Raw genomic sequence first — 23,531 nt, forward strand, 5'->3', positions numbered from 1 at the left:
GAAAGGAAGGAATGGCTAGGAAGTGAGTTTAGAGGCCAGAAGAAGCCTGGGGCAGCTTGCTAGAGGAGGAGGGGCTTCGGGTGAGCCTGGAGTGATGAGTGGGATTTTGTTTTGTAGTGAGCTTTGAACACTGATTGAACCAGGCCACTGGGGGGGGGGCAGGCGGGGGGGGGGGGACAGAATATATGTTCACAGCGTGGGGGGTGGGCTCCTTTGACTTTTGAAACAAAACCAAAGGGCTTGGCTCTCCTTCTCCTTCTCCCTCCACCCCCACCCCCCCACAACCCCGGCAGGGGCAAACTGCATTGCAGGCTCAGAGACCTTAGCCCATCATCCACAACCAACCACTGATATAGAATGTGTGCTGTAAGCCAAATGTCTGTGCTCCCCACACACACACACACACACATACACACACACACACACACACACATCACTTTCTCTCTCCTCCTATTACCAAAGGAACACGAGTGCACCTGACTTTCTGGAGGCATAGTAGTATGCCTCATTGGTTCAGCAGTGAGTCATTTTTATGCCCTAACGTCTGGATGATTTCTTGGGTTTCCAAAATATTAATCTATATTCCACAATAATAGTCTAGCCTTTCAGCCAACTCTGGGTCCCTTACCTTGCTGTGAGGGCGGGATTTTGCACATCCAGCGGCAGGCACACTACCTGCAAAGCAACCAAGAATGAACTGTCGGGTTTGGTCCTTGCCCTGGTTGTAAGTCTCCTTACCTTTCAGAGGTGAGGAGAGGCCAAGCAGACTGCAAAAAAGGAAGACATGCAGTCAGAACCCTTGTGGAGGCTCTGCGGAGTTTGCACCATGGCTGAAGACAGCAGAGGGAACTTAGTCTGCCTAGCCCCTGAGTTTGAATATTGACATTATCCCCTGTGGCTGTGACCATGGGTGGCTAATTTAACTTCTAGACAGGGTAACCTTGAGGAGTTCACTCAACAACTTTGGCCTTACAGGACCCAGTGGTAACCCGGTCTTTTTGTGGGTCTGTCCCACGTGGAAAGAGGCTCTGTGACTGAGTTCCTTTCCTGGACTGAGATCTTTCTGGTCCATAATGATGACTGTGTATTTTTTTTCTTTCTTTCTTTCTGTAGATACAGGTCAGCAGAGCTGATTGGTGAGAAGGAATCCTGAGTACTTCACCCTAAAATGGGAAATAAGTTCTTTTGTCTTCAAGGAACTTTGGCCCATTTCTGAGCTTTCCCCACTGCTGACTGAGGTCTGTCTGTTCTTTCTATTCTGAAAGACCCCATACTGACTCTTCTTTCCCAAGGTTTTTTTTCCCCTTGAAGAGTAGACACTACATGGGCGGCCATCAGACTACTTCCTGGTGGCTGTACTCCCAGATCCCAGACCCCTGCTCTGTCCCAACTCCTAGACTGTTACTAATCCCTTCAGACTCTCTTTGCATTCTCTCCTCCATCCTGCTTGTTTCTTGCAGAGAGCTCTCTAAAGTGGCCTCTGGTGACAGACCCTGTTGGTTGGGATGGGGACTTTAGGAGGGAGGCCTTGTGTATCCCTCAGATAGAAGTGTCCAGAGTGAAGGAAGGCTTGGCTTACAAAGGACCTTCCTTCCATTCACATGCAAGCTGAGGCCAGAAAAGTGGCTGAGAACCGAGCCCTGGAGAAATTTCACTGGTATAGAGAAACTGTCGGAGTGAGGTGTTTTGTTTGTTTGTTTGTTTGTTTGTTTGGGGGGGGTGAGTTTGGGTGAGATTGTTTTGTCATAACAAGACGCTAGTACAAGAAATCCACATCCCCCCTCCTCCTCTCCACTCTCTCCATAGCTTTTCCAGGTGAGATGTTACACGAGGCAGGCCTCAAATTTACTTATTTTGCAGCGCTAGGAACACAGGGCTTCATAACATGCTGAGCAAGCACTTTACCTCAGACCTTCTCCTTCAGCCCCCTCACACTGACTGAGGACCGCTGGGAAGCCAGAAAAGGCTCTGCTGGAGAGAAAGAAGCTGGTTGCCTTCAGGAGCTGAGAGTCCATTTTGACACCCAGGAAAGGAATGAAGCTCCTCCCACCCCACCACACCCCACCCCCTACCTCTCCCACCCTGCCACCCATATAAGGTCACTTTCTGTGAACTAAAGATGGGGGGAGGCAGGGGGCTGCAATGGTCAAAAAAGGGGGGAAATGGATTCACAGCCACGCGTACTTTCTCACTGGGAGGAAGTCAACAGAAGCCCAACTTGACAGGGATATAGCACTGGCCTGGGAACACAGCAAAAGCAATGGCATTTGATCGGAGTGGCATGCCTCACTGTGTTCTGTGGTGACAGCGAACCAACCCCATAGAAGGAAGGTGTCTTCTGGTGTCTGTCCTGTGTTATGGTGGTGTTGGCCTAGAGAGATACAGCCTTGATAGACCCAGGTTGAATTTCACTCCTGCTTCATCTCAGCTCCCATTACACAACCTCAAAGACCATCGTTGCTGGGCAAGAAGATGCAAATAGGTCCCAGAGGCAGCCATCAGTGAGAGAGGGCCATATGCAAAGAACTGCGAACTTGAGAGGAGCCAAAGTTTAAAAAAAAAATGAGGTAAATCAAGGAGTGTTTATTGGGAATGAGCTCTGCAGAAGTCATGGCAAGGTGCCTGAGGGGTTCCAGGTACCACCTGACCCTAGCTCACTGTGTGGCAGTGCCTCCCTCTGGGCCTCGGTTCCTGTATCTGTAAGACGAGGCCGCTGGATCTGATCTCTGAGATTATCTCCCTTTAAGAAGTTTGCAATCTTTTGGCAAAGGGGGCTGCGGAATTAAATGGCCAAGAGGCTGAGTTTTCAACCTGGAAAAATTTCAACCTGCAGGAAGGGCTTGGAGGGACCCAAACAGGAGCATAAAGCAAGCAGACATTGCCTGGTAAGATTCAAGGACAGTGAGAGGCCCTTGTATCAACAGGCCTTTCCGGACAGTGAGAGGCCCGTGAGACCCGTGTATCAACAGGCCTTTCTCAGGGCCCTGAGAGTTAAAGGTCAGATCTCAGGTCAGTGATGTGAACATCTGTTCTTGACCTTGATGAGGGGTTGGGAGAAAATAGACAGACACTTCTCTGCAAAAGATAGTGTCCCTTTTTTTTGCTAGGCCACACGTGAAAGAAAGGGAATCATTGTCCCTTGAGAGGGAGGCAGGGGTAGCCAAGGCTAATTAAACCAGAGATGTATACCTGATCCAATGGCTAGGTTGACTGGGTTCCTCCATCGAATTGAGCCGATACAATTTCTTCTTGCAAGAATCCGAAGGAAGGACTGTAGAACTGCCCACTGCTGATCACTCCTTAAGTCAAGGCCTGTGGCCAAGGTAGGCTTGCCCAACATAAGGAAGCCAATGAAGTGCTCATCGAGGGAAAGACAGGAGAAGAGGAGGGAGAGGGGATGAAAGGAAGCTGCCCAGAGCAGCCTGGTCCCTTGCTCTCAATCCCTGGGTCCCTTGCAGTGCCTCTCCTGGCTCCCTGGTACCTGCATCCCTATCTGCTTTCTTTCGGGTTATGTGGATGCAGACCTGTTCAGTTATCTTCTCCCCTAGACCCCTTCTTTCTTTAAGTCCCAGATATATCTCCCTTCAACTGGTTTGTATATCCTCTCCACTAAAGCTTTATTCTGAGCTCAATCTTCAAAGTAATTTCACTTTGAACCTTCCACACCTCTAACACTTTTCAGAAGACAATGGCTAACTTATTAATTAAACGGTTGGATGGAAATGCCGAGTTCCGTAACAGATAGGGAGCTGGTGGCCTGCGGGAGCTGTGAACAGGGAGCTTGGATCCATCCCACACCTCGAAACATCAGGTTGTACCTTCTCGTGACGTCCACCAAATCCTCTTAACCAGCTACAGGGAGCCGTGGGCATGTCATCCATCTTACAGTCATACAATATGATCTCTCCATTCTCTTCTGAGACCTCAGTGGTGTGAGGCACCAGTGGATGTCTCAGGTGATTCTCTGTCAAGAGCAATGATCCTGGATCGCCTATACCATCATCTCAGCAGCCAAAAGAAAGGTCAGGCTCCATTAAGAATGTTTGCCTTAAGGCTAGAGAGATGGCTTTGTGGCTAAGACCACTGGCTGCTCTTCCAAAAGTTCTGAGTTCAATTCCTAGCAACCACATGGTGACTCACAACCATCTGTAATGGGATCTGATGCTGCCTTCTGGTGTGACTGAAGACAGCTACAGTGTACTCATATATACGTTAAATAAATAATTCTTTTTTAAAAAAAGTTGGTCTCCACCTTCCAGCCTTCCTGCCCTCTTTCCTTTATCCATTTAACACAATCACCAAGATAAACATTTTAGACAATGGTCTAAAGATGAAATAAATGTCTTTAAATAACTTTCAAAATTAGTTTTAAAAAATTGACATATAAAGGGATTGAAGGTATGGCCCAGCAGTTAAGAGCACTTGCTGCTCTTGGAAAGGATTCTAGTTCAGACTGTAGCACACATGCTGCGGGGCTTACAACTGCCTGCATCCATCTCCGGGACATCAAACTCTCTCTTCTGGTCTCTGCAGGAACCCACACATACCATACATGTGCACAGATTCTTGTGCACATACACATAAAAAGTAATTTGCATACCAAACAATGAGCTTGGGTGTGCAGCTTCTCATTCATTTGTATAATTCCTGCGTATCTTCCCTGCCAATTACCATTTCTTATCTCCTCTCCACGATTCCACTGGTCCACTCCTACTCCAAATAGTCTGCTTGTATGTCGTGTGTGTGTGCGTGCGCGTGTGTGTGTGTGTGTGTGTGTGTGTGTGTGTGTGCGCGCGCGAGAGTGTGTGTGTGTGTAATCTAGATTCCAAAGGCTATGCAGCCAAGGATAGCCCTGAACTCCTCATCCATCTGCTTCGCCTTCCTTGTGGGATTACAGGCATGTACCACCCTGAAGGGCTTTTCTTTAAACAAGTAGTTTGCTGTGTAATAACAGTAGTTGAAATGGCTCTGTGTGTGCAGTTTGCATCCTATTTTACTGACGTAATAAAATTAAAAGGATGTTTTCTGTGTTACTACAGTCTTTGTAGACAATCCCTGAAGAGTTATTTGAGTGACAATTTTTAGCATCTAGTGCATGTTTGTTCTAAGACATCAAGAATGACAGCTACACATTAAAATGTGCATTAATCCAGATTTAAGGAACTTCACAGTTCAGAAGAGGTCAGGTGTTTTAAAAAGAAATGGCAGTTTGGGATTCAAATTCAGGGAGCAGGTATAATTCAGTGAGCTAACATTTGCCTAACATGCACCCAAAACCAAGATTCTAGCCCCAGCACTGGGGGGGATGGGGTGGAAGGTATCAAATTAAGAACAAGTATTTGCTATAGACAGTGGTTGTTTGAGCAAAAGGTGCCTCTCCAAGCCAGAGTGGAACCAGTGAGACACTCGCCAGTTAGAGCACTCGGCATGCAAGTTTGACAACTTGTGTTGTCGAATTCTAGAACCCACCGAAAGGCAGGAGAGAGAGATCTGACACCACGAAGTTACCTGCTAACCTCCACTGCCACGAACATAAATGGGTATATCATGCACATACGATGATAAATCAATAAAATCTCATTTTAAAATTATTAAAAAGAAGGAAAGAAAAGATAAGGTGTCAAGGTTAGATGTGTCAGGGCACAGTCTGGATAGGACAGGCCTTGGCACCGGAATGTGCTGGGGTCGAGAAGGAAGCCATGGCAGTCATTCATGGGTGACTTTTCCAGGGGCAGCCTGCAGGGAGTGGGTATGGGGATTGTCAGGGGAAAGGTGCATACTCAGGGAAGGAGGCAGAACTAAGTTTGTCATGTCAGTGATGTGCAGTGTGTCCAAGGCTGGACTCAGGAGGCGGGCAGACCAGGAGCCAGATCTTTATAACCACTTGACTTTGGACAAACCGAATCATTCTGAGTTTCCATTTCCTCTATAAAATAGGGAAATCACCAATCACACCAGAAGGCTGTTAAAGCATTAAAGGAGAGAGAATATGTGCAAGTCATGCTATGCAGAGCAATGCTAGCCGTTATCTTTGTTTTGGTTGTTGTGTTTGTTTGTTTTCTTTTGGTTCTTTGAGATGGGGGTCTCTCACTATATAGCCTAGAACTCACTATATCCTAGAACTCCAGGCTGGCCTTGAACTCACAGAGATCCACTTGCCTCTGCCTCTCAAGCACTGGGACTAAAGGCATGTGCCACCACACCTGGCTGTTGTCTTACCTATGGGAAGAAGAACATAAAACTGACTAGTTTGAGCTATATTCTCTGACCCACGATGAAGACATCAGATTTTGCCATTAAGGGACAATTCCACCACACAGTAATGGGTAGCCTCGTCTACAAGATCCCATCTGGACCTAACCTGAGAGCACAGGACGCAGCATCCTCTCCCTTACTTACCTCTGGGGGTTCCCCACAATGAGTGACTTCCCCTGCCCTTCTTTCACACAAGAGACACAAGCCGACCCCAACCGTGTAACTTTTCCAATGATGCGGGTTATCAGATGTGTTTGTCCCATACTCTTTCTAGAAAGGGCTCACGGCAGGCAGCTCTTCCAGTCCTAAGGCGTAGCTACCATTGGAAAGAGGAGCTGACACCAAGGATGCCTTATGAGATGAGTCCTTCTTCAAAAAGAGGACGCATGGCTTTTCCAAATAGCTTATACCGTATAAGCAGCTTCAGATCTGATTGGTGGAGTTTTGCTTCACTAACAACTCTTCTGGAACATTCCGACGGCATCAACCTGCTCCCACACTGCTCGGCACCTTTGTGGGAATCAGCCGCTTTGTGCGGAGTGGAAATGAAGGGCGCGGGAAGCCCTTGAGGGACTTCTGTATGAGCCTCTGGATGGAAACTGATCGGGAGGTCACCCAGGTGGAGAAATGCCTTTTGGCTGACCTGAACTGGGAGACTGCCCCAGGACACAGGACCAGTGAAGGAGAAGATAGGCTCTTGGTTTCATATGCTGGGTCTGAGTGCTCAGGCCCTCTGACTGGGCCACCAACCCCTGTCCCCTCCCCACTCCTAGAAAACAAATTTGGTCTGACACGGACCTAAGATTTGAAGCCTTTTCTTCAGGCCTCATCAAAGGTACCCTTTCAGTGGGCACGTTGCCATGGCAACAGTAGATTTACCAGAGGGCGTCTATAATTGGTAGAAAATGCCATTCATTTAGTAATAGGTTATTCTCTTTCGAGAAGGACTCTGAGTCTTGGGCTACTCGCTGTTGTCAGATGTGATCTTCCTGCCTGAGCATATTAATAATCACCTTCTCACTTAATTACTAGCCTAGCACCGTGGAACGCTTCTCCTGTTATCAGCTGAGCTGTAATTTTTGGATGCAGGTTTTTGGGCAGGGCCTGTTTTTGGGAACTGTGGTTACCCAGATGCTGGTCTTAACTTCTGCTTGTAAGCCACTGGGCCTCAGAATTAACTGGAGGGGATCCTTGGGAAATATTGGTAGCCCCTGAGCATCAGCCTGTCAGCAGCTGGGAGGGGAGAGTGGGAGGAAGCTACTCCCACGTGACAATGTTCCACGTGACTACAGTCTGGATCTCCATTCCTACAGTCTCTCTCACCTCACTTGCCCCACTCCCTAGATACTTCCTGATATTGGAGTCGTATCATTTTTACTCTTTTTTTTTTCTCCCAAAAAACGATGGTAGAATTCACACACTATAAAATTTACTCTCTCCACTTGGGAGGCAGAGGCAGGTGGATTTCTGAGTTTGAGGCCAGGCTGGTCTACAGAGTGAGATCCAGGACAGCTAGGGCTACACAGAGAAACCCTGTCTCCAAAAACTCAAAAAAAGGAATTTACTATCTCAGCCTTTTCTTTTCCGTTTTTCTTTTTCTCCAATTAATTAATTAATTAAGATAGGGTCTCACTATGTAGCTCTGCTGGGTGGAACTCACTACGTTGGCCAGACTGACCTCAAATGCACAGAGATTCTCCTGCTCTGCCTCCCGAGTGCTGCGATTAAAGGCATGCGCCCCCATGCCTGATCCGTCTTGGCCATCTTTAAGTCACAGATCAATGGCATTAAGTGGCAGACCTCACTGCCATCTTTCCCAGGACTCTTCATTTTGTAAAACTGGAACTATATTCATCTAATACTAATTTTTTTAATTGAAAAAATTTTCATACAATATATCTTGATCATGTTTCCCCTCCCTGCCCACCCAAACTTATGCTCTCTCTGTCCTTCCCCCTCTCCTCCCTCCCCTTCACCCCCTCCCCCTTCTTTCTCTCTCCCTCCTCTGTCCCTCCATCAATCCCTTGTTTTACCTCTCTCTCTCAAAAAAAGACAAAAAAAAAAAAAAAAAAGAAACACACAGACAAAAACATGAAAATCAAAATTAAAAAGCAAAAGTCATCAGTAAAACAAAACAAAAATGCCCAAACAAAGCAACATGATATAAAAAGTCTACAACAATACCATTGGGTTTGTTTTGTGTTGGCCAGCTACTCCTGGGCATGGGACCCGTCCTTCAGGGTGGTTAGAATGCTCCTGGAGTCCCGATTGGAAAAAGCTGACTTCTCCTCTCCCAGCTGTTTCCATCGGGATAGCTTCTTGGTTAGAGGTGGGAGCCCATATCCCCTTCCATCTTTCCCCTCTCAGGGATCCCGTCTGGCTTGAACCTGTGCAGGTTGTGTTCGAGCTGCCACAGGCTCTGTGAGCTCATGTGTGCATCAGTCCTGCTGTCTGCGTGACTCTGTTTCCTTGGGGTCATCCAGTGTGCCTCCTCTTCCTCATAAATCCCAGAATACCACCAATTCTTCCATTTCCATTTCCTGTGTTCCACTCTGCGCCCCTTATCTATGACATCATCCTTGTCTTTAGGTGTCCTCTATATCGGACCCATGCAGTGTTTGTCTTTCTGCTCGTGGCTTATTTTGCTTAGCATAATAATTTGAGGCTTAAGCTTCATCCACATTTTAACACATACATGTCACATGCATTTGCTCTTCAAGGCTGGCTGATGATTACTATTATGTTGTGTGTGTGTGCATGTATGTGTGTGTGCATGCGTGTGTGTGTGTGTGTGTGTGTGTGTGTGTGTGTATGTGTGTGTGTGTGTTGAAGTGGAAACTCATGTGTTCTTTGAAAACTCAGTTGTGTGTTTTGCTGGAGCCAACATGTGAAAGAGTGTTTTCCTGAAGTGGACACAGGTAAAAGACTAAGGAACATTTAGCTGAAGCAGACAAAAGGTAAAAGGGTGTTTTGCTAAAGCAAACACATGAAAAGACATGTGATGAAAGATTCTTTGCTAACAACACATATGTATTAGTCCACCTTACATTGCGGGTTGGATGCTACAAACAGGCTGCTATAAAACACGGGTGCACAAATACCTCTTTCAGATCTTTTGGGAGTTATGACCCTCCCTGCTTTTGGGGATTGTTGTCTGATATCTGTTCATCAGGGCAAGGGGAGCAGGGACTATGGACAGGGGTCTGGAAGCCCTGTGAGCACATACATAACCAGGAAAAAGAAACACCAGGCCCAGCTGCAGAGAAGCTGATCAGTTGTTACTTGGGGGTGATTCAAAGCTTATATACCTTGGGGTTCTGGAGGTAGGACCATCCAGGATGGGCAATGGTCATTAGCTGAAGGCTTAAGGTACCGAAATTCCTCCTTAGCATTTCAGAAATCTCAGGTGATAGCTGAACAGGTTCTTATCAGTCGAAAGGAAGTTGAACCTGTAATCTTGGTTTTTCGAGACAGGGTTTCTCTGTGTAGCCCTGGCTGTCCTGGAACTCACTCTGTAGACCAGGCTGGCCTCTAACTCAGAAATCCGCCTGCCTCCACCTCCCAAGTGCTGGGATTAAAGGTGTGCACTACCACGCCTGTCTTGAACCTGTAATCTTAACCAAGGCTACATGACATTCTGCAGGCAGAGATGGGGGTGGGGTTTGAACTCCCCTGACAAGGATAGAGGAGAAGCCGTGCCAATGAGGGGCATCCTCCATTATGTGCCAAGCTCAGAAGGCTATCTGGTGAGTGGTAGGCTCCCCATGAACTAGCAGAGTCTTCTCACAGGGATGTCTGCTCAGAGGTGGGATTGCAGGTGATGGTAGTGGTGGTGACTTTTAGTGTTCTGAGGGAGTGTCTGCTTCCCACCATTTCCCACTTCCGAGACAGCGCAAAGGTGTGTCTGCACTCTTAGTCACACTTCCATGCGCTCATTTGTCCTCCTTGACTAGAGGCAGCCCAGTGTGTGACAGGCAATCATTCCTGAAGAGGGAAGCCTGGCTAGCACCATCTGCTGATAACACCGTGGCTAATATCTGTAACAGCTGTTGTGGTAAGCACTGTTAGTAGACTGATTACAAAATCAGTCTTAAGAACAGGCACCATTATCATCCCCACGTAAGAATTTTGATGTATTATTATTATTGTTGTTGTTGTTATATGTGTTGGTGTTTTGCCTGCACATACACCACATGCATGCCTGGCAGCCATGGAAGTCAGTGGGCATCAGATCCCCTGGGACTATGGGCACTGAGAATTGAACCTGGGTCCTCAGGATTATTTATTATTATATGCACATATATGTCTTTGTGGGGTTTTGGGCATGTGAGTGCAGATGAGGACAGAGGCTAGAAAAGGAAGTGATTTCTGTAGAACTGGAGATAAAGGCAGTTGTGAGCTGTCCGACACTGATGCTGAGAACTGAACCAGGGTCCTCTGGAAGACCCGCGCTCTGTTCATTATATGTTCTTAGTCTCTGAGCTGCCTCTCTAACCCAGCCATTCCCATTTTTACAGATGTGCAAAGCAACTGATATGATCAATAACCTTCCCCAAATCACCTGGCCAAATAATCATTGATATCCCCGAAGCTAGCTTCTTAGGAAACCATAATTGCTTAGTTTAGAGGAAGGCTTTCTTATAAGTGGTCTGGACAATCTTCTATAATGCAGTTCTATCTTTCAAAATTTTTTATGTCTTTCTTCTGGCAACAATAAACAATGAACAGGATGAATGAAATCTTAAAGGAGCACAAAAAACTGAATATGACCAAACATCCCATTAGAATCTAGAAAAATTAAAACCTTCAATATTTGAACATTTCGTTTTCATCGGGAACTAGATTCAAGGGTGACAGTCCCTATGATGGAATTATTTGCTTTATGGAAGGATTCATCGAATTATCCTCTTCTGTGATGAGCTTTCTCCAATCACTCGAAGTATGAATTAATCTATAACAATATGATGTATATATAGCTTCCCCAGAACACATCTACTGCTCAGCATGAAGCCAAATCAAGTTGCTAAAATGCTTTTGATTGCAGGCTAATGATAGCGTGGAATATTTGCTCACTTCAGCATTTGAGGGTTCCAACTAGGAAAGGATTTACAGACGCCTCTGTCAAACCGACACCCTTAATCCTGATGAAATCATAAAGCGTAGAGTCATGCCAACGACAGGTGTGAACGATGATTATACGAGTGCTTTACAGTGGTAGGGAGAAGCGGCCACAGAAGACACAGGATCATTATAGGCCAAGCCCAGCTTTCAGATCTTGCAAACGTTGAGAGCTGGGGTAGGAGAGAACCAGGGATCCCTGTGCTATACATAGCACCCAAACGTCTCCCGAGAGCCAATGGTGGTGTATAACTAGACAGACATGTTCTTTGAACTCTGTGATTAAGAATTACGTTTCACTGCTAATATCGCAGACCCAAGCTAGAGTGACTTTCCTCCTACTTAAAAATTTCCAGCCACTTTGGAGAATAATTTAGTCATTTCTTTTAAAATATTTTTTAATGTTCTCTCTCTCTCTCTCTCTCTCTCTCTCTCTCTCTCTCTCTCTCTCTCTCATGTGTGTGTGTGTGTGTGTGTGTGTGTGTGTAATATAAGTAGAGGTAAGAGAACAACTTTGACCAGTTGGTTTTTGCCTCCCACTGTGTGAGTCTCAGTGATCAAATCCAGATCACCAGGCTTGGTGGCAAACACCTTTACCCACTGAACCATTACATCTGAGCTGGCAGATTCTTACGGCACGAAACATACCTTACAACCCACTAACCATGTTCCTTGGTATTTACCTAAATAAGTTGAAAATTTACATCCACACAAAAACCTACACACAGATGTTTATAGCACCTTTATATATATATAAGTGCCCAAGTTGGAAGCAACCAAGGTGTCTCTCAGCAGATGAATGCATAAATAAGCTATAGTACAGCCAGTGATGGAGAGAGAGTCAGTGAGAAGTGAGTGCCCAGGTTACCCAAACACATGGAGTAACCTCAAATGTATATCAAAAAGAGAAAAGAGCCAAGCTGAAAATTCCATGCTCTGGAATTCTGATAGGACTTTCTAGAAAAGACAAAATGACGAGCCAGTAAAAATGTCTATGGTTGGTTTAGGTCCCAAGTATAACAAGATTATGCATATTTATATACAATAAACAGTTACTTATTTTAAGGCAGCGAAACTATTCTATATATTATACTGGTGTATAGATATTATTATACATTTGCCAAGACCCATGGAACATATGACGCCAGACATAGAGTTTAATGTAAACTATAGGTGCTAGGTAAAAACATACTAAATCTTAACTCATAGGCGTCAATAAACACTTAAGCATACAATGTTAATTTAATACTAGGCAAACCAGCAAGGTCTGGTGAGGGAGAATTTGGAGAAATCTCTGTACTTTCTGCTCAGTATTGGAAATCTAAAAGTACTCAAAAATTAAGATATAAAATATTTTTTGTAGGAAAAAAGCAAGACTGGTAAATTCCCTAGTTAGGCTGACTCGTGTGGGTATGATGGTGCCTGGCTCCAGCCTCCAAGTAGACTCCTTATCATCAAGTGGCAGCCTGAACACTGGCCATCGGAACATCACCTAACGGTAGGGTACGAGAAGCACTGAGGGACACCTGCCAAGTCAGTGCCTGTATTTTGTCACATTGTTATTGCTATGACATGAGGAAACAAGAAAGAAAGTTTCCTTGTTGCTCTCGCAGTAGTCCCTGGCTGGCTGGCTGCATTGCTGTTGGGTCTGTAACAGGCCAGAAACATGGCGGTGCACAGGAATGTCCAAGGAAAGCCAGGAACTGGGTGCTTGGGAATCTGAGGACAAAACATACCCTTCATATGTCCCCTGTGATTCACGTCCTTCAACCAAGCCCACCTTCCCATAACCCATTCATTATCACTCCATCAACAGAGCAGTGATTTGAAGGACATCCCAGAGTCAACCTGTAACATTTCCCAAATGAGCACAGTCTATGTATTATATAAAACTGAAGATTTATTAATGCAGTTGAGTGTGATACTGGGTGTAGTAGTGATGCTAAAAATGCAAGTGTTTCTCTCTTGGGGATACAGGATGCGTTAGTCATGAATGGAAAGAACGTAACACCTTGCTTTTGCTCAAGAAGAGGACTCTAGTGGGGAAAAGGCAGGTAGAGGGTAGGGAAGAGCTGGGAAGGTGGGCCAATGAGTAAAGGGCTCACTACCCAAGTGTGAGAACCAAAGTTCAGATTCCCAGGACCTAAGTAAAAAGCTGGCTGGGTCTGGTGGCTTTGCCTGTAGTCCCAGTGCACCTGGAGACAGGGAAACCTCCCACCTTACCTGGAGCAAGCTGGGTAGCCAGACTAGCTGACTCAGGGAGCCCTTGATTTAATGAGAGCCCTGGACCCCATGTATGAAATAAAAAGCAATGAAGACACCCTGCATCACCCCAGGCCTACACACACAAACACATATACCCACACACATGTAGGAACTCACATTACACACCCATGAATAGTAAGAGGCTGATGGCTTTATAACCATGTGTAGATTCTCATACAGTTATCTGCACTTTCGTATATGGCTGGTTTTTTTTTAATTATAAAATTTGAAAACAAATTTGTTTTGTTTTGTTTTGTTTTTCGAGACAGGGTTTCTCTGTGTAGCCCTGGCTGTCCTGGAACTCACTCTGTAGACCAGACTGGCCTCGAACTCAGAAATCCTCCAGCCTCTGCCTCCCAAATCCTGGGATTAAAGGTGTGTGCCACCACTGCCTGGCTGAAAACAAATTCTTACACATTTCCTTAGTCATGCACATACAGGAGAAACTCAGAAGTAGATTTCTCTCTGACTATTTGTCACAGTCAATCATGGGGAGTCCTGTTGATGAGGAAGAAGGGGGTCATGGATATTTGATAGGCAACTGACAAGTTCTAGCACACTCAATAGAAGAGGCCCTTGAGCGTTACTGCCCTGTCTTAGTGGTGTGGTATCTTTGTCTTCAAGTCACAGTTCTTATAGAGTCAGGTGTTTCGTAGGTTGGTACACTGAACGTCCTCGCTGCCTGGAACATTCTCCCTGAGCCATGGCTCACTTTCCTTCATCCTTTCCCAGGGTCCATACTCCCCAGCTCTGAGACTCGACTAACGGGCGGCATCCTCAGGAAGTCATGCCTGTGTCCTTGCTAGGCTCACCCTGAATTCCCTTTTGTGCTCCTTCATCCATCCTGATTGACTTGTGATGTCTTTTTATCTATCTCCTTCCACCACTGAATTATAAATTCCATAGAGAACGAATGTTATGTCCCTCCAATACCTGTCAAAGGAGATACTCATGAGTTAGATTTTAGTGATAATCTGTACTATGAGCAATAATAGCGGTAAGATGAGCAATGCTGACAGTTAAACTTTCTTGACGATTTAGTAGGTATCAAACTTACTAAATATCTTATTTCATGGAATCCTCGCAAAATCTGTGGGGTTGCTTATTTGTATCATTTCCATTTCATAAAAGAGATCAAGTTTTGGGAGATTGTTAATCTGTGGACGTGTTAGAGATTGAGTCTGCATCCAGCTCAGGACTGTTTAGCACAAGAGGATAAGAAATGACTTTCTTCTTTCCCTGCATCCAGTGGGAGTGATGGGCCCTGCAATGTGATAGGTAATAGAGCCAGGAAATACATGACCTAGCTGCTGGAGTGTATTTGTATATGGTAGATTCTGGCATGTCTTTGCCCCCTGGAAAAAAGCTAAAAACGGCACCCCCATGCCAACCGATCCTTTAACTTTGTGGGTTCCTCCATCGGCATGGTGTGTGGAAAGGTCTGTAGTGACCAGGAAGTTGACTACTGGATTCCATACATGGGCCTCAGGTGAGGAAGCAGGAGGCTCACCTAAGGGATGGATCCCTTACCAGACCACTAGCCAACTTGTTTCCTAGTTGGGGATAGGGTGGTCCCAGCCTAGGAGCTCTGGGAGTTGACATAACCTGGCAATGGCAAGTAGGTGTTTTGTCCCTGCGGCTTTCTCTCTGAGGCACTTCTGTTGACCAATATTAGTGATATGAAACAGTTGAAACAGCGAGACACTACAACAGCCTATCTTCTGTCCAGTGTTCCAGTGGGAGCAAGTAGCCAGGCTCCCTTTCCTCATATGCACACCTAATAGGCTCTTGCCATTAGATCTTGTACCCTAGATCTTTCTATTTCTGGTCTAGGTGGCCTTCTGTGCATGCATGCGACTTACTCCAAGAAATCTGATTAGAATTCTTTCTCTGGACTTTCAAAAACATCCAGTCATATCTCCACACTGCTGTTAGAATACTGTTCTATAAAAGTCCTTCATGCTTGCTGCCCCCTCCCCCCCCCCGTAGCACATATCTTAAAACTATTGTTTGTTTGATTCTTCAAATGCCTAGGGCCGTGTATTGAGCTAGCCAGATGTAGGATCTCAATAAATGATGAGGTCTCACTTTTATCACTGCCAGCTGTGAGCCAGACAGCACACTAAGAGCCTTACCTGCATCATGTTGGTGAACTATTATGATAAGCCAAGGTACCAACATTATCATCGTCTTACACATGAAAATGTGAGGCTTGCCAGAGCCTGCTTCTTGCCCAGTGTGACCTAGTTATTAGGTTCAAGAACTGGAAGTAAAAATTCAGGTATTCAGGGCTGGGGAGGTGGCACCGAGGTTAATGTGATAATTGTGCAAGAAGTCTGGGGTGCAGAATCCCAGGCCCCAAGTAAATGCCAAGTCATTGTGGCAACCCACCTGTGAGCCCACCCTGAGAAAGCCAAGAGAGACATCCCTGGAGCAAGCCAGCCAGAGAGATGAGCTGTATTGGCGAGCTTTGGGTTTGATAGAGAGGCCCTGCCTCAAAAGAATGAGATAGAAGAGAGACTGGAGAGGATTTCCAAGGTCAGCCTCAGGCCTTTTCACATACTTGGACACACGCATACATGTGCACATGTATACATGTACACACACCACACTCACATACACGTGAAAGGGAGGGAAAAATCTGGCAGACATTAAGATTTCATACTCTTAAATACTTCAAGGTACATCTTCCTGCAGATAGGTATGGAATTTAAAACTGGGTGCTTTTCATGAGCCATGAGTGCATTATTAAAACTTAAATATTTCTAAGGAGCAAAAGGGCGGAAATATGAAGCCCAGATATTCAGATTCAGAGACATGAAAATATCTTATCTCCCAGCATCTATTAGTCAACAGCTGTTTATAGTGTTGCCCTCAACGAAGCGTTAACAGCTCTAGGGAAGCTGAACTTAATCACAGAGATAGTGTGTGCACACCCCCCCCCCCGCCCACACACTCCCAGGACTTGTTAATGTGGCCAAGGTATATAGTAACACAGCAGAAATGACAACTCTTCATAGAGTCTGTTTGGTAGGGAATACACCCGGGGATGCTCAGTGGGCAAGCTCGGGGTGGGGGTGGGGGTGGGGGTGGGGGTGGGGGTGAGGGCTAGGGGTGGGGCCAGATGGAAGGAACTCACAGAGTGCTTTGGGAGGATAGTGAGACCTCTCTGTGGCTTTATCCAAAGCCTGTGCAGGAAGAAGCCACAGGGCCCCTCTGTGTGGTACTGTTTCTGCAGAGGTATCCTGCATCTTCATTTCTATAGCAAAGAATGACAATGAGGCTTCCTGCTCGGGCTGGGTGGACAGCAAGGGCCATTCACTCAGACCCACAGAGCTGCCTCTGCAACCTGTGTCCCAGGGACCTTCCGGGCTGTGTGGAGAAAGGAGGCTGTGTCAGAGCTGCCCATAATGGAGCCTGGAGGGATCCTGGCTTTTGAAAGCCTCCACCTCTTCTTTCTCTCCCAAGGGAAGCCAGGGGATAATTGGGTATTATGTGCAGCCTCTAAGACACAGGGCCTTTTCAGCACAACTGTCCCCAAGGAGTGGCCATCTTTTGTGTCGCCTGCAATTTTCCCTAGGCGGGAGAAAGGGGCAGATCAGCTCAGCGTGGCCTTTCAGAGCTGGGAATAGAGTTTGGAGGCTGTGGAAAAGCTGGGGAACAGCGGCGGCTTCAACAATAACCACAGTGTGACGGTAGGCTGCATGCGCCCCCTGGCGGAAGACATGCAACATGACGACACATGTTCACACTACCCACGCAAAATGGAGCAAACTTGACCATGGCTATTTTTCCTCCTCTCCTTTCCCTGTGAGTGTGGTACCCTTAGTCTTTCTTCCCATCTCTCCTCTAGTAGAAGCCACACCCAAGAGGAGCCGTCATTCCTCCCAGCAAAGGAGAATCAAGTGGCTGAGTTTAACCCTGGCTTAGCCACTCCTGGCAGTGTGATCCTGGACAAGTCTCACCTTCTCATGAGTAAAGTCGGGAGGAATGGAGAGGGGGGAGGGAGTAGGGCGAATCACAGTTCCTGGCTGATGTCCAGGGTGCAGCAATCCCATTTAAGTCACAATGCTTGTGGGCAAAGCACCTGTGTGTTTTAAAAGCTTCGGGGGTTCTCATGTGAAGTTCACAAGCAAGCGATTTGCAGGACTGTGACTATAGGTGAGTCTGAGATTATAGGTCTTCAGGGAAGCCTCATCAATTACGTTGTCATTTTATATCTTATTTCTATTTTAAAAATCTTTGTTTTGGGTTGGGAGGACATCCAGGGGGCCCCCACCTGCTCAGAGGAGAAGGGGAGAAGGAGTGTGGGAGGGGTGACTGGGAGGGGGCAGTGAGGGAGATATAAAGTAAATAAGTAAAATAAATAAATTAATGTACAAAATCTTTGTTTTTGAGAAAAATTAATGTGTGTGAGAAAAAAATTTGTGTGTATGAGTGTGTGTGTATATGAGTGTGTGTGTATGTGTGTATGAGTGTGTGTGTGTTTGCGCGCGCGTGTGTGTGTGTGTGTGTGTGTGTGTGTGTGTGTGTGTGTGCAAGCATGCCAGGGCACACATGTGGAACTCAGAGCACAACTTGTGGGAGTCAGTTCTCTCCTACCACGCAGGCCACTGGGTTAGAATTGAAGTTCTTAGGCTTGGTGGCAAGTGCATTTGCCTGCTGAGCCCTCTTGCCAGCCCTCATTAGCTATTTATAATGGTGGAATAAAGGCGCTGATTTCTTTTGCAAGTGTGGAGAAAGATGGCTTCGTCTTTATGAAGGCATTTCGGAGATATCAAAGAAGTGTGGCATTACAAGTGGTCCTTCTAGAGTGGCCCCAACTCCTTTCGCCTTGGCTCAGCGGGTAAAGATGCCCACCAACTGGGCAATCTGTGTTTAACATCCCAAACTCACACAGTGGAAAAATGATCACCTCTCAGAACCTGGCCTCTGAGATTTTCAAAAATAGATGGGTAAACAAACAGATAACCGTGCTACTTATTGATGTATTTATTTACTTTTGTTTAGTTTGTGTGTGTGGTGTTGAGATCCAAACTCAGGACCTTTGTACATGCCAGGCGAGCTCTCTGCTACTGAGCTATGTGACCCCCGGCCTCGGGCCCGTATTCATTCATTTATCTTTCTATGTATCTATGTATCTATGTATCCATGTATCCATGTATCCATGTATCTATGTATCTATGTATCTATGTATCTATGTATCTATGTATCTATGTATCTATGTATCTATGTATCTATCTATCTATCTATCTATCCTGTGTGAACTTTATGCTTTTTTTTCTTTTCTTTTCTTTTCTTTTTTTTTTTGAGACAAGGCCTCACAATAGCACAAACCGGCCTTCAATGTGCTGAATATTCCATACTGGCCTCTAACTCCTGATCCTCCTGCCTCAGCAACCTGGGATTATAGGATTATGCCGCCATGCCTGTGAACAACAGGGTCCCCCTGAGGAACGTGAGGCTACTGTGCTCTCCCAGTTTGGTGAAGCCCTGCTAAATGCAGGACGGAGATTTCTTGTAGAAACTATGTGTTCTCTACCTCTCTCCCTCAGGCCTCTTGCCTGTCTCCTCTTCTGGTGGCAACACGACAGGAAAGGGTGACATCAACTTCTAGAGAGATCAGACCCCAGGATGTGCTACTGTTGCTGATGGAAGACTATTGGAAAGTCGTGGTGGGAAGTCATGCTCTTGTGACTTACGTCACGAAGTTCAGAAGGTTAAAGTGGACAGCGAAATCCGGAGAGTGGCATACCCTTCACGATGACTTGCACACACTAGTTGATACGTGTAGTTTGTGATTGGCTCATCAGTGAAGCTCATTAATATCTAAGCTCAGAGAGGAAGCCAAGGCACGGGGGTGGCTGGAAGGATGAGGCGGCATTCTGGGTGATGAGGTATAACTAGCCCTAACGATAGGTCTTAGGGAACTGCGGAGGCAAGCAGAGCTATACATACAGATACATACAGGCTCCTGGGATCCACAGCACTGCAGTAACAAGATTCCTGATTCCCAGTGAGAGGCAGGGTTAGTAGACATGGTGGTGTTATGGTTTGCATGTGTCGTGTCCTCCATTCCTGTGTTTTAACACCTGGTTCCTAGTCGGTGGTATTCTGGGAGGCTGTGGAACCTTTAAGAAGTGGGGGAGGCGGGGAGGTTAGGGCTGGAGAGATGGCTCAGTAGTTAAGAGCACTGGCTGCTTTTCCAGAGGTCCTGCGTTCAATTCCCACCAGCAACCACATGGTGGTTCACGCACGACCATCTGTAATGAGATCTGGTGCCCTCTTCTAGTGTGTCTGAAAACCGCTACAGTGTACTCATATAAAATAAACAAATAAATAAAAAAAATCTTAAAACAAGAAAAGAAATGGGGCCTAGCTGGAAAAAAATGGATTGTTGATGACCCAGGCTCTTCTGGCCTGAGCACTCTCTGTGTTATGCTTGCTGAGTGAGGTGACTCCCGCCACCATGAAGTTTGTCTTCTTAAACTCGGTATGAGTTACTTTCCTTTGTCTTGATCAAGTACCACACAAGAAGCAGCTTAAGGGAGGAGAGGCTCTTTGGGCTTGCAGTTTGAGGGATATGGCCCATCACGATGAGAAGGCACAGCCGTGGGTGTGTGCTGCAGGCGCTCACACTGTGCCTGCAGTCAGGAAGCAGAGAGAGATGGCTGCTGTTGCTTGCTCACTTCAGTGTTTCAGCCCATGGAAGAGTGCTGCCCACAAACACGCTCACAGACATGCCAAAGGCCTGTTTCCCACGTGAGCCCAAGTCCTGGCAACCTGACAATGAAGGTTTGCCATCACAAATGAGGACCCAAAGTAGTAAATCCTCCTCCCCTGGGATGGTTTGTATATGCGAGGCCCAGGGAGTGGCACTATTAGAAGCTGTGTCCCTGTTGGAGTAGGTGTGGTCTTGTTGGAGTGGGTGTGGCTTGCTGGAGTGGGTGTGGCCTTGTTGGAGTAGGTATATCACTGTGAGTGTGGGCTTTAAGACCCTCATCCTAGCTGCCTGAAAGACAGTATTCTGCTAGCAGCCTTCAGATGAAGATGTAGAACTCTCAGCTCCTCCTGCACCATGCCTGCCTGGATGCTGCCATGTTCCTGTCTTGATGATAATGGACTGGACCTCTGAACCTGTAAGCCAGCCCCAGTTAAATGTTGTCCTTGGCCATGGTGTCTGTTCATAGCAGCAAAACCCTAATTAAGAGACTCCCCTAAGCTGCTTCTGTCACACTGTGGAGGAAGCTAACTAACTTGGGTGGGCTTGGTAGGCATGAACAAATAGTGATAGCTCTTGGACACTCACGACAACAAACAAACAACCGAGTGTATGTCGTCTATTTTTACAAGTCACTGACAAATGATGTCTCATGTAGGCCTATGACATCTGTACCATATGCAGTGCATACACATTGTATATTTGTATAAAGTAAGCTATGTTTTTGAGACAAAGGCTTGGTACATAACCTAGACTGGCATCAAACTCATGATCTCCTGACTCTGCCTCCCAAGTACTGGGATTTTAGGTGTGTGCTGTTGTACCTGACTCTGGAATAGACTTTTAAGTGAAATTGTTTCTACATAGAGCCATAGAAGGACAGCCCTGCCGGCCTGCTCCCTCCACTTTCCATTCCCAGGCTGCCTCTGGTGCCGCCACATGGGGATACAGTTAGTGTCAATGCACGTGTAGTTTGGAACCACAGGGTGGCAAAGTGAACCAGTGTGATCTGGGTGCTGGGAAACACCCAACTTTACCCATCTATAAGAAGGGTGATCTTGAATGTATTTTCTAGGACTTCTAGGACCCAATTCATAGCAGGCCCGGCCCTGATATCATTGACCCCCACCCCCCAGTCCCCTACCCAACTCTCACTTATTGGTGTTTTTCTTCTCTTCTCTCCTCTCCCTCCACTCTCCTTGGGGTCACACTTTCCAATAGGACACTTGCACATAAGCCCTTGGCAGAGGTTCCGCTCTCTGGGACACTGGGCTGTGTCAGGAAGACAAATAGAACAGACAGTCCTGATCAAAAAGGACAGGCCACAGGGCAATAATACCAGGTGCTTGGCAGCTGTATTTAAACTATAAGGTTTTCTTTTTTAAATTGTGTGTGTGTGTGTGTGCAAACACGTGACTTGTGGAGGTCAGGGGACAGCTTTTCAGAGTTAGTTCTCTTCCTCCACCATGTGGTATAAGGAAAGGTTCATAACTCACCAAAGGATGATACCCCAGACTCAAATAGTATGTAAACACAAAGAATGTCTTGTTCTGCCGAAGTCCAGCATGCTGGGATCTCCCATTACCAAAATGGAAAGACTCTGAAATGAGCTCGCAGGCCGGATTTAAAGCACATTAGGGAAACCCCGGGGTATGTGGGCTTTGTCTTACTCTATCTCTGAGGATGTTCTGTTACTGGGATGTGGGGGCTATCTGGAAAGTGCTGACCCATTGTCCTTGCTTCAGGCCAGGTGGTGTGGCAGTTTCTGACTAGCTGCCTGAAGCCTGGGTTTTTAGGCCTACTCTCCTGTACTGCCAATTTGCAGCCTGTTATGTTGTCAGCCTGACTCATCAGTGGGACCCAAGACCTCGACCCAGGTCATCAAGCTTGAGGGCAAGTGTCTTTACCTACTAAGCCCTCTCTCTGGCCCACATTGTGATTTTTCAGCTCCAGGTGATAAATCCAACTCGTGAGGTTGGTTGTCAAAGCACACTCAACTTCCTCACACATCTGATGGAGGCCTCATGGTAAGGAGCCGATTCTTACCAGAGCTTCTGTTGCTATGGCACTGAGCGAGATAAACTTTCTGGTGGGTTTCCAGGAAAAATAAAGGCCTTTCTGGAGTTTGTGGGGAAGGAAACGTTCGTACCAGGAAGACGTTGATTTATTACTGTTTGCCTTAGTGTTCTATTGCTGTGAAGAGACACCACGACCATGGCAACTCTTATAAAATAAATTTTTAATTGGGGCTGGCTTCAAGTTCAGAGGTTTAGTCCATTACCTTCATGGTGGGGAGCATGGTGGCACACAGAAAGACATGGTACTAGAGAAGTCCTTGGGAGTTCTTCATCTGGTTCTACAGGAAGAGAAAGCCACTGGGCCTGGCTTAGGCTTTGGAAACCTCAAAGGCCACCTCTAATTACACACTTCCTCCAACAAGGCCACACCTTCTAATCCCTCTCAAGTAGTCTCCCTGATGACTAAGCATTCAAACACATACATTTATTGGGGCCATTCTTATTCAAACCACCTGTGGTGACTTTAAATTCATTTTGTTTTCTTTGAGACCCAGTCTTACCATGTAGCTCAGACCACTCTGAAACTCCGATCCTCCTGCCTCAGGCTCCAAATATTCCAGGCACTGGCTGTGTCACATCCATCTTACTGCAAGCTTTTGAGGAAGCTTCTAGTAAGCTGTCAGGACGGTAGCCAAACTCACAGGGGAGTGAGAGTGTTAATTAAGGAGTTAGGATTAGGTGGCAAAGACCACTGTAACTAAACACCACATATTAAGTGGCTTACATCATAGACATTCATTTCTCAGAGTCCAAGGTGGAAATGTGAGCAGGGCCAGTTTCTTCTCTCTCCTTGGCTTTCAGACAGCTGTCTTCCCACTGTGTCTCCATACAGCCTTTTCTCTCTGTAAGTTCCTGGTGTCTCTTCTTTGATAAGGTTACTACTAGTCCTTGGATTGGGATCTACCTACAGGTAGAGAGATCCTTATCATGCCTTAATATCTCTTCTGCAAACATAGTCAGCAGGCTTTGAGTTCCACACAAATGTTGGGGTGACACTTCAGCTTGAGGAGGACTTGAAAAAGGAGGTACAGTTAAGCAGGGCCTAGGACAGAATTCCCCCAGCCTCAGTGTGCACACTGAGACAGTCTCAGATG

Source organism: Mus caroli, unplaced genomic scaffold (assembly GCF_978045245.1).
Source record: "Mus caroli unplaced genomic scaffold, Mus_caroli_1 scaffold_19, whole genome shotgun sequence".
Classification (NCBI taxonomy): Eukaryota; Metazoa; Chordata; class Mammalia; order Rodentia; family Muridae; genus Mus; species Mus caroli.